The 11054-nt window shown below is 36.8% G+C and overlaps 1 protein-coding gene across 2 annotated transcripts in view; it reads left to right on the forward strand.

Annotated features, from left to right (window-relative positions):
• CERT1 (ceramide transporter 1) overlaps positions 1-11054 on the forward strand; it is a 76856-nt gene that overhangs the window by 22692 nt on the left and 43110 nt on the right. The gene's annotated exons all lie outside the window — the stretch shown is intronic.

Genomic DNA, 11054 nt, shown 5'->3' on the forward strand with positions numbered 1-11054 from the left:
GAGTTGTAAGCTTCCCTGTACAGTCATTAAAGTACTGAAGGTATTTATGACAGCTAAAAGCTGCAAGATTGAAGCTGTGTGTTTAAATATGGTTCAAAGGAATTGATTTGCTTGTTCTTCATAGATAAGACTTTAGAGAACTGGGGGCTAACAACTGTGAATCTTTCTGCCTAGCTTGAAACAAGAAAAGCTTGCATTATGTTTGAGTGACTTTTTTCATTGTTTTGTTCATCCTTTCTCACTGATTATTGAATTGTTTCTTATCTATCCAAGATGTTAATCTTGTTAGTCTTAAAGTCAAATCCCATAGGTTATCATTCTGGTTTTAGACTCCTCTCATCATTTGTCTGCTTTTAGTGTCTGATTACTGGCTTTTGTCTCCTTGTCTCTTATGGCACTACTCTTTATCAGCATTTTGGTTCACCTTTCTTGATCTGTTCCTTATGTGTTTCAATGAAGTCAGTTAATTTCATTATAAAACTAGCTGACCTTCAAGCCCTTTAGGTCAGGTAGAAAGTAAGTAAAACATCCGTTATGTTTTCAGGTACAAGACAGGCAATGTCCCAAGGTGTAGAATTTAACTACAGTAGCTAGCACAATGCATCTCTCAGTCTGGGTTGTACAGGTGTTGAAGGAATACAAATTAAAATAGATGTCTAAGTAGATGTGACTTTTTACCTTAAGCTTCTTAAAGTGTTGTGTATATAAGTACTCCATGTAATAAGGAGGTTTCACCTCTTATTGGACCTTCCTTGCAATAAGCAGTACGTGTTCTTAAGTTTAAAGTGCTGCCTTTTGATAATGGTTCTCTTAAAAAAAATCATCTCAATTAGATTATTCATCCCTTTTTGTATAGCTTGGCATTTTGCCTTCACTTTGATACGGAGATAACATTAAAACAGAAAAAAATAAGTTACAAAATCAGGATGCTTTTCTGCATCTAGTGAAAAAATAAAAAGTGAACAATGGAGTGTTCTTGAGACAAACTACTGAAATTTGTTCCTAGTGCAGTAACTTAGAGACACATCTTATGAGGATACATTGAACAAGTTGCTGGCTATACATTCATAACACTGGCATTTCTAAAACTGCTTTACAGGCTTGGTGGTCTTCAGGTATGGCTTTGTGGGGACATGGAGCTCAATAGCCCTAGGCTAAAATTCAGACTAGATTAGGTGAATGATTCAGCTGGGGAAATGCAGAACTTAACCTGAAGCCAGATAAGCAGAAATGCAGTCTGGGTTGTTACATGCTACCATGCAGGAATGAATGAGGAAAAAAACCCAAATCCTGTCTTGAACTCTGCTCAGCCCAACTTCAAACCATTTTCATGCTGGGTTTTTTTCCCCTCTTGTGAGGTTCACCTTAACTGTTGCTGAGTTCTAAGCTGTGATTTTATGGAATCACCAACTCATATTATGGAATTATTGAATGGTAATAGAGTTTGCCACTGTGTTAAATTGAAATTGTTTTTCTCTGCTACTTAAAAAAAACCAAACCAACTTGTATTTTTCAACACTGAAGTTTTTCCTGCATCAGTGCTCAGCCCCTGTCATGAGGTATCTATTTGCATTCCTTTTTGTCTGTTATTAGTGGTAAGGTAAGCTTAAGTTGTCTCATTCAACCCTCTTTTCAGATCATTAGTGAGTGTTGAGGAGCACAAGGTCTAGCATTCCAAAAGTGACCTCCCTTTGTGGAAAAGCCTGATTAATTATGCAGGTTTTCCACTTCAAAAAATAAGGCTTCTTTTAATATTGATTTCTGTTTGGACAGTTTGAACTTCCATACATTGCAAGAATTTGGTAGTTATTTAAATAAATCAATAAATTGTACCAGATCTCTGCCTTTACATTTAAAGGAATAGAATATGAGGGGTTTCTTGGTTAATTCTAGTACACATTTTTTTTTCAGTATTTAGAGTTCATATAGGGTTAATGAGTGCTTTTTTCATTATTTTAATAAAGTTATTTTTCTACTTGTTTTTCAAAGAGTGAGGGTGTTCTGGAATGTTATATAAACAGAAGAAAAGTATGTCTACAAGTAGGAAGTGGTAATAAAATTCTTCTGTTTATGCTGAATTGACAAGAACTAGTTCAGTTTGCATCTTTCTGTCCTAATGTAGTAACACTGGACTTAACTGTTCTGAATCTTATGGCTTATTCAGTATGTGTAGTTTGCAGTTTCATGGCTACTTGACATTTTTCAGTTTCTTTCATTTCCTTTTTACTCTGCAGTGTTTACAGTATCTAAGGCAAATAACAGTTGTTCTTATTCTTAAATGGAAAGGAAAATATTATGGCATCTCACTTCTAGATAAACCACCAAAACATTTAATGATAAACCACCAAAACATTTAATAGTAAACCACCAAAACATTTAATAGTAAACCACCAAAACATTTAATAGTAAACCACCAAAACATTTAATAGTAAACCACCAAAACATTTAATAGTAAACCACCAAAACATTTAATAGTAAACCACCAAAACATTTAATAGTAAACCACCAAAACATTTAATAGTAAACCACCAAAACATTTAATAGTAAACCACCAAAACATTTAATAGTAAACCACCAAAACATTTAATAGTAAACACCAAAACATTTAATAGTAAACCACCAAAACATTTAATAGTAAACCACCAAAACATTTAATAGTAAACCACCAAAACATTTAATAGTAAACCACCAAAACATTTAATAGTAATTCCAGTGCAATATGCTGTTGTATTCATAATACAGTAGCAGCTTTGTGTGATAAATGTAAGTGCAGAGATGCATCTGTTCCTTCTAACTGTTCTTACAAAAATATAAAGTAATCTTATCACCATAAGCCTTAGAAAAGTGCTGTAGGCACATAAGTAAGTGTTTGATAGGATTTAACGTAAACCGTAAGTGTCCAAATCCAGTATTCAGTCTGGTATTATTAATGGTTCTTAAAAAATGTGTTTCCAAATGTCTTGTTTCTGTATTTGCATTGAGAGGTTAGTGCTATATCCTATAATTTCTTTAGAAGTTTGTATGGAAAATATTTAAGAAACTATATTTTTTCAGTATAACTTCGGTAGGATCTGAAAAAACATATTTACATGGAATCTGGAGGTTAATCCCATTTTTCATTCGAATTTATATAATCAACACTTAAATGATCCTTAGATTAAAGTAACTCTTCATCTATTCTTTAATTTACTTCATCTCATGCAAGTTTTATACCTAAAAACTTGATTTAGAGTAGGAGAAGATGGGCTTTTATGAGACAAAATTACACTTAAAGTTCATATTTGTGTTTTGCTTACTCTGGAATTTTCTGAAGGAACATTTCTGGTCAGGTTACCAAAACTCAAGTGAAAATTCCTTAACAAGCTGTTGTTTCTGCATAAAAATTATTTTTGTTTTAGAACCAGGTTCTTCGGCTGATAAATACTAATCTGAATAAAATTGAGAGGAAATTATTTCTTTTACTAAACAGCTATTTTTATTAATGTGAGTCTACTGCTATATAAAGTATTTTTTTATTTGTTTTTGAAGTTCTTTGTTGCTTACTGAGTGGGTAGGTAGTTCTGGTAGGCTGCTTAAGCTGTTTGCTAACAAAAGTATGTTTGTGAGACTTAATGTAGCATGTCACAAGGTTGTTGATCTTCAGAGAATGAAAAATAGACTGAAACTTTATGACTGTTTCATTGTGCTCCTAACAGAGAAAACAGTGATTTTAAATTAATTTTATAATAAATGTAAGTATAAGCAGATATAGAAAAACGTCCTGCTTAGCAAAACCAATGAGTAGCTGATGGCTGAGAAATATAAAACAGCTAATGTTCAAGCATAAAAACTGTTCAAATTTGCAGGGTTTTGTGTCATTTCATTCATCTTTACTTGTATTGAGGTTCCCAAATCCTTACATTTCAAGTATAGCCTCTCAAATGTTTATTTATCTTCCTGAACTGTCTGAAATTACTGTAAAACCATCAGTGAGGCAAATGAGGAGTCCTTTCCTCTATGTAAGTGTTTCATTAAATGTATCAAGCAGGCATTTCTCTGGTATTAAAACATTGATGGTACTTGAGCACCAAGGTGTTGATGCTTTTGGAAAGTTATCCTCTTTATAATAATAATTTGAAGGACTGACTCCAGCTCTCTCCTGTGGTTTAAAAGTGGAGTTTGGAATTTCTAACCTAAGATGAGATAAACGGGCTTACATGCTGTTAGTTCAGTGCTGTGAGAAAATGAGGGGAGTGAATTGCTGTTTGTTGTGATAAACCTCTGTATAATTAAACTTATTTTGAGCAAATTAACTTGAACTCTTGAGATCCAGATAATGATTTCTTGTAATGTTAATATACCACCAGAGTTGAGAACACGATTAGAGTTTTTTTAGAATTGAATGCTTCACGAGAAACTTTGCCTCAGCTTAGGTTTGTCCCATTTTGTTCCATCTTTTTACTTTTTGGATACAGATTCTGCATGTGTTCATTATTTACTTTGTGACTTCAGCAAAATCAATTGATAGTGTTTTAAATCTTGGATTTTCAAAACCTTTTGTCTTTCAAAATGAAATGCTGTTTTAAAGTCTTGCTGAACTTGTTACAATACCTGTCGTTAGTGTGTCGAACTGGAAAAGGTAGTTTTCCAGAGGGATATCTAGATATCCAACAAGTTTGGCATGTAAGAAGTAGGGAGGTAGGTTCTCTTTTTCATTTTGAAGTCATAATATACAAGGTGTTTTTATCTAGAGCAGGAGACATGAATTTCAGTGTTTGACTGTGAAAAGCATTGGGAGGCTATCTTGAAGGAGTGATGGCTTTTTACTTTTAATTAGACACTGGGAGAGGAGTTAGCTAATTAGAATAGGATTATACAGAAACATCAAGAAGAGTAAAACTTATATCTCTTTTTTTAGCATTTTTTCCCTAACTAGCCTGGGGAGAGGGGGGATAAGGCAACCTTGGCATCAAAGATAGTTTAGCTTGCTACAACCTGTTTCTTAAATTATTGGTTGTCAAACCCAGCAAGATGTTTCACCAACCCTATTCACTGCCATCCTGTTACATAAGAAAAGCAGCCTTTCGCCTTGCATGCAGCAAGCTACAACAGAAACTCCATGACATACAGAACAAGTGGTGGATCGATGTAGCTGAGAAAACACAGTTTTGCGCAGACACGAGTGACCACAGAGGATTCTATGACGCCCTGAAAACAGCATATGGGCCTACATACCAAGCCCAAAGTCCTCTACTCAGTGCTGATGGTCAAACACTTCTGACAGATAAAACCTCCATTCTGAATCGATGGTCTGAACACTTTCAGACTCTTTTCAGCACTAGCCGTGTAGTCCAAGACTCAGCAATTCAGTCCATCACACAACAACCAGTGAAATACGAACTCGATACTGTCTGCACTTTAGGAGAAACCCTTAAGGCCATACAGCAGGTGAAAATCGGCAAGGCAGCTGGAGTTGATGGAATTCCACCTGAAGTCTGGAAACACGAGGGCCTTGCACTCCATGCTAAATTTCATGAGTTTGTGGTGCACTGTTGGGAACTCGGCGAACTACCATCAGACCTTCGTGATGCAGTCATCATCACTTTGTATAAGAAGAAAGGAATTAAATCAGACTGCTCAAATTACCGGGATATTACTCTGCTCTCCATTGCTGGCAAAATCCTGGCAAGAATACTTTTGAACAGACTAATACCCGCTATAGCAGAAGGAATCCTACCTGAAAGCCAATGTGGTTTCAGAGCCAACAGGAGTACCACAGACATGGTATTTGTTCTCAGACAACTGCAGGAGAAGTGTAGGGAACAGAACAAAGGTCTCTACGTAACCTTTGTTGATCTCACCAAGGCTTTTGATACTGTGAGCAGAGAAGGTCTGTGGCAGATTTTGGAACGTTTAGGTTGTCCCCCCAAGTTCCTTAAAATGATCATCTCACTCCATGAGGATCAACACGGCCAAGTCAGATATGGCAATGCACTTTCTGAGCCCTTTCTAATAACTAATGGTGTGAAACAAGGCTGCGTTCCATCACCAACCCTATTCACAGTCTTTTTCAGCATGATGCTCCAAAGGGCCACAGCAGACCTCGATGATCAGGACAGTATCTACATCCGATACCGTACTGATGGAAGCCTTTCAACCTAAGGTGACTGAAGGCCCACACCAAGACCTTAAATCATCTTGTCTGGGAGCTGCTTTATGCTGATGATGCTGCCCTTGTCGCCCACACAGAAGCAGCTCTGCAGCGTTTAACATCCTGCTTTGCAGACGCTGCTGAGCTCTTTGGGCTGGAAGTCAGCTTAAAGAAGACAGAAGTTCTCCATCAACCAGCACCTCAGGAAGTCTTCCATCATCCCCATATCACCATTGGCCAATCAGAGCTCAAATCAGTCCAGCAGTTTAATTACCTAGGCAGCCTCATCTCTTCAGATGGTAAGATTGATGGAGAGATAGACAACAGGTTGGCAAAGGCATATAGTGCTTTTGGAAAGCTTCATAAAAGAGTTTGACGAAATAAACACCTGAAGAAAAGTACCAAGATCAGTGTTTACAGAGCCATAGTGCTGTCTACTCTCTTATATGGATCTGAATCATGGGTCATCTACCGCCACCACCTGTTTACTCCTAGAACGCTTCCATCAACACTGTCTCCATACAATCCTTAACATCCACTGGTCAGACTTCGTGACTAACATTGCTGCTTGTTCTAGAACAGACGTCACAAGTATTGAGGCCATGCTGCTGAGAACACAACTGCCTGGGCAGGGCACATCTCCAGGATGAAGGACCACTGCCTCCCTAAGATCTTGCTTTATGGTGAACTTGCCACCGGCTGCTGGAAGAGAGGAGCCCCAAAGAGAAGATACAAGGACTCCCTGAAACAACATCTCAGCCTTGGCCAGTTTGATCACCATAACTGGTCTACTCTGGCCTCCAGTCGGGAGGTCTGGAGACACACCATCTATAACGCTGCTGATGCTTTTGAGAATGCATGCAGGATCACCCTTGAGGAGAAAGGACAATGCAGAAAGAATCGTGCCTTGCAGAATATACCACCTAAGGAGTCTTTCTGCTGTGCCTTCTGCAACTGAACTTGTCTGTCTCGTATTGGCCTTTTTAGCCACCAATGCACCTGCAACAAATGTGGGTAGAGCCCTTCCCAAATCTTCGTTCGCAAAGCCCAGCCATGATTTTCTGAATACGGATCCTAGTTCATAAATTAATGTAGAAAACTGCAGAGCAAACTTTAAACAGCATAATTGTGATTGCAGTTAATAAGGGCATTTTAGAATATTGTTGAGGGGGAAAAAAAAAAATCAAATCGAAAAAAATCAAAATCTAAAAATATCACCAACCTGAAATATTCAGAAAATGCTTGTTAACTGCATAAAATGCAATTCTTTTTTTTCTACATAACCTAAGGAAAGCTAACAGTTACCTTATATATAAAGTATTAAGAGTAATTAATTCCACCATTATGGTCATCTGCATGGTTTGTTTTCTCTTGTCATTGTACTGTTCTAAAAGAAGGTGGTATTGGAGGAGAGAACAAGGGGTAGAGTTGACCTTTTGCTAGTCTAACATACAAAAGTAAAACTCACAATGGCTAAAACCAGAGCTCCACAATGTTGTACACTTCAGAAGCACCTTAAATGTAACAAAATACCCCACAGACTACCCTTAAAGGACTGCCCTCAAACTTCTGTAGTTGTTCCAGTTAGAAGGAAGGTTGAGTTAATGTCAGACTGCTTAAATCTTGTTGGTAATACAAATCAGCTTCTGGATCAACAGGGTGAAGGACGTCAGGTAAAATATTAAAATAAATATTGAAGTATTTCTAAAATTAAAATTTACTTTCTATCTATGTGTTATTTCTCTTATTAACTTCAGTATAAAGTTATGCAGTATTAGCTTTTTTCAATCAGAGAAAGCCTTAAATTTCAGTTTGAACTTGATTATAAGCACCCAGAGTTTCTCAGTTCCTGGTGTTTTGTTCTGTAATTGGAATGAGTCACCTTCAGACCAAGACCCAAGTGCATCTACCTGTTCCTTCAACCTATTAATGCCTTAGGAAATTTCACATTAACAATACTTAATGTCAAGCTTTTGTTTGAATACTGTGTGTAAATATTGATCTATGAGAATATTTTTAGTTAATTGTGCTAAGAAAAAATTAAAAAATGCTAGTGGAGGTAATTTTCTCGTAGTAATATTTTACCGGCAGTGGGTGCCAGAGCAAAAAAATTTATGATCTGTTAATCAGGTCAGAAACCAATATCAGAGTTTCAATTTGTGAAATAGTGAGCTCAGATTATCAACAGAAAAGGAAGATACAGAAATGTACTAGATTTTTAACTTGTCCCTAGGCATTCAGCAATTGTGAGTAAAGCTGTAACACTCCGTGAAGACAGGGCCATTTTCTGCTTTTCTACACCTTTCTAATCCTGCCCTAAGATGGATTTAATATACTGATGATGCCAATAAAGATATGCAAATAAGTCACTCCAAATCAGTTGCCTATCTGGACTGAAATTAGTAAGATAATTTAGAATGAATAGGGAAGTATATGCAGAGTAGGAATGATAGAGAAACATTTTGATTCACCATACTGATGTAACAAACTTTTAAAATAGATACTCAATGAGAAGTGTAAATGTCTACCATCAGTGAATAGTTTGATTTTGATGTTATGACCTTTGTAAATCTAAAATTTTTTTGTATCAGCTTACTATATTGCTGACAACTAGACACTGTTAATTTCTAGCAAATGCTAGGAGTTCTAATATTGATGAGTGAATGTTAATTATAAAAACAGTCTTGTTGATTATTTTAATATAAAAACTTTCCAATAGTGTAATTTCAGATGCATCATTTAGGAAGGAGCAACAGGAATAGTGTCTGTTGCCATTTCTCCATCTACTTCCTCTCCTGGAGTTAGGTGTTGCAGTAATGTGTGATTTTTAACATATTTGGTTCCTCAGCAGTAGTTGCTGAGGTCTGAAAAGGAAAAAAATTGTGGCTCCTTAAAATTTTAATTTTTTTACATTTCATCCTAATACCAGTTCCTCTGGCCATACTTCCCTCTATGCCCATTCGCAAATAAGACTGGCTTAAGTGGAAACAACAGCGCAGATGAAGGAAAGCACAGGAGATGTGGGAGTAGGTATATGTTGTTTAACCTTGATTTCACTTATCAAGTTCATAGGGAGGATTGTAGGAGTGTGACAATGAGGCCTCCTTTTGCCTTTGTTCATGTCCTAAATGTTGGAACAAGTTTCTTAAGTAGTCTTGATGTCAGTTAGTGTTCCCTATCAAATTGATTTAGATTGCTTTGTCCTTTTGTCTGCTCTGCAGCACACAACGAATTTTAAAATTTTTCTATTTGATGCTGACACTTGGATTGTATAGCACACACTGTTAGTCTCCATGGTAATGCGTTTTGCCCAGAAGGTAGTGTCCCACTCCCACTGTGGCATTGCAAGGCTCTGACTTGCAGCAGCAGTGAAGCTTGCCTGAGAGGTGGCTGGAGGACAGATTAAGATATCTATGTAAAGCTGTAAGGGGTTGTGAAATCATTTTAGCCTGTTTCTGCTGTTCAAGTGATTTCTTGCCATCCTCATAAAAATATGAGTTTTCCTTCATCAACTAATCTTGCAATAACTCTGGAGATGAGATTATTGCCTTAATTTTTGAAACACTTAAAATTTCTTGTCTTTTGCTAGAACAGTTTCCCGTTCCTCAACTGTTATTAATGTAGATGTCTTTTACAACATTCTGATACCTTGTACAGCTCTCTTCCAAACTCAGTCCTTGTCTTTCTGTGAGGTGCAGAACCAAAACTGAACTCAGTCTTCCTACGGATGATCCTGCACATGTTGCACAGAACGTAGGAGTATTTTGTGGATTGTGTACACTACCCTGTTTTCCAACACCATGAGTTTTTTAACTTATTTATTCAGTTTGAGAACCACGAAATCTGATTCATCTCTAGAACTGTCTGCAGATTGTTACCTGTCCTGTAGTTGTACAGTACGATATTTCCTAGAACCAAGTAAGCTTTGAACTTCATTGTTCTAATGTGTACCTAAGTGTTAAGTTTATGTTGCTCTTCAGTCTCAGCTTCAGTCTCTCCAGCTCTGCTACCTTGGGTTTTTCCAGAAATAATTTATTGTGCTTCTTGGTTTATGTTCCATCTCTTAAGTGATTGTGCTTCTTCTAGTACTTTGTAAAGTATGGGGATTGTCTGTTTGAAGAAAGGCTTGACATTTAGCAGTATCTCAGTTGACAGCTGAGTTTGTGTATTATTCTTTTGGGAGATGCTTATCTGAAGCTGAATCTGAAGCTGTGCACTGAAGACAATTTTGCATGTTTATATCCTTGTGAGCTGTGATCATTGTCTGCCATATGTTCCAAATTAAAAAATATGCTCCCCATCTATCAGAGCGTTAACATATAGTCTTCATAATCTTAATAGAGGTCTTGAACTCCCCTTTTCTCAAACCCCTGCCCTCAAAAGGTAGTGAACTTAGTTGGTATGGTTTACTCCTATCTTTCCCTTAAATTAGCTAAATATACAAATTAATTGAGATTCAAATGCCCAGAAAAGTTCAAGTAAATTTTTGATCATGCATGGCCAAAGGTGAATTAGGCTGGTGAATTAGGGTGTTCTGAAATAGCTAAAGGATGCCTGAAAATTACAGTTCAAATTGCAAATGAGCAGAGCATTGTCTTGTGGATGCAGGACCATGTGAATGAAAACACTTTCATAAGTGATGATGACTCAGTATCAAATTACGTTAAAGGCTTGTGACACTACTACTAAGCTGCTAAGAGTATGTCAGTTATTATTTTTGTAATGCTATTTAATGAAGGCTGATATACATGGCTAAAGTAAACTTGGTCCTGAGGCTACTGCCGAGTCTTGAGGTGATCAGAACTAACTAGCAGAATCAACTTGCAGCTGGCTATGCAGTAAATAACCAGTCTCGTTGCTAAACAAGCAGATTTCTAGTAGTAACCTCAAAGGTGTTCTTAATTCACTTTGTAAAAACAACTGT

Source organism: Pseudopipra pipra, chromosome Z (genome assembly GCF_036250125.1).
Source record: "Pseudopipra pipra isolate bDixPip1 chromosome Z, bDixPip1.hap1, whole genome shotgun sequence".
Lineage (NCBI taxonomy): Eukaryota > Metazoa > Chordata > Aves > Passeriformes > Pipridae > Pseudopipra > Pseudopipra pipra.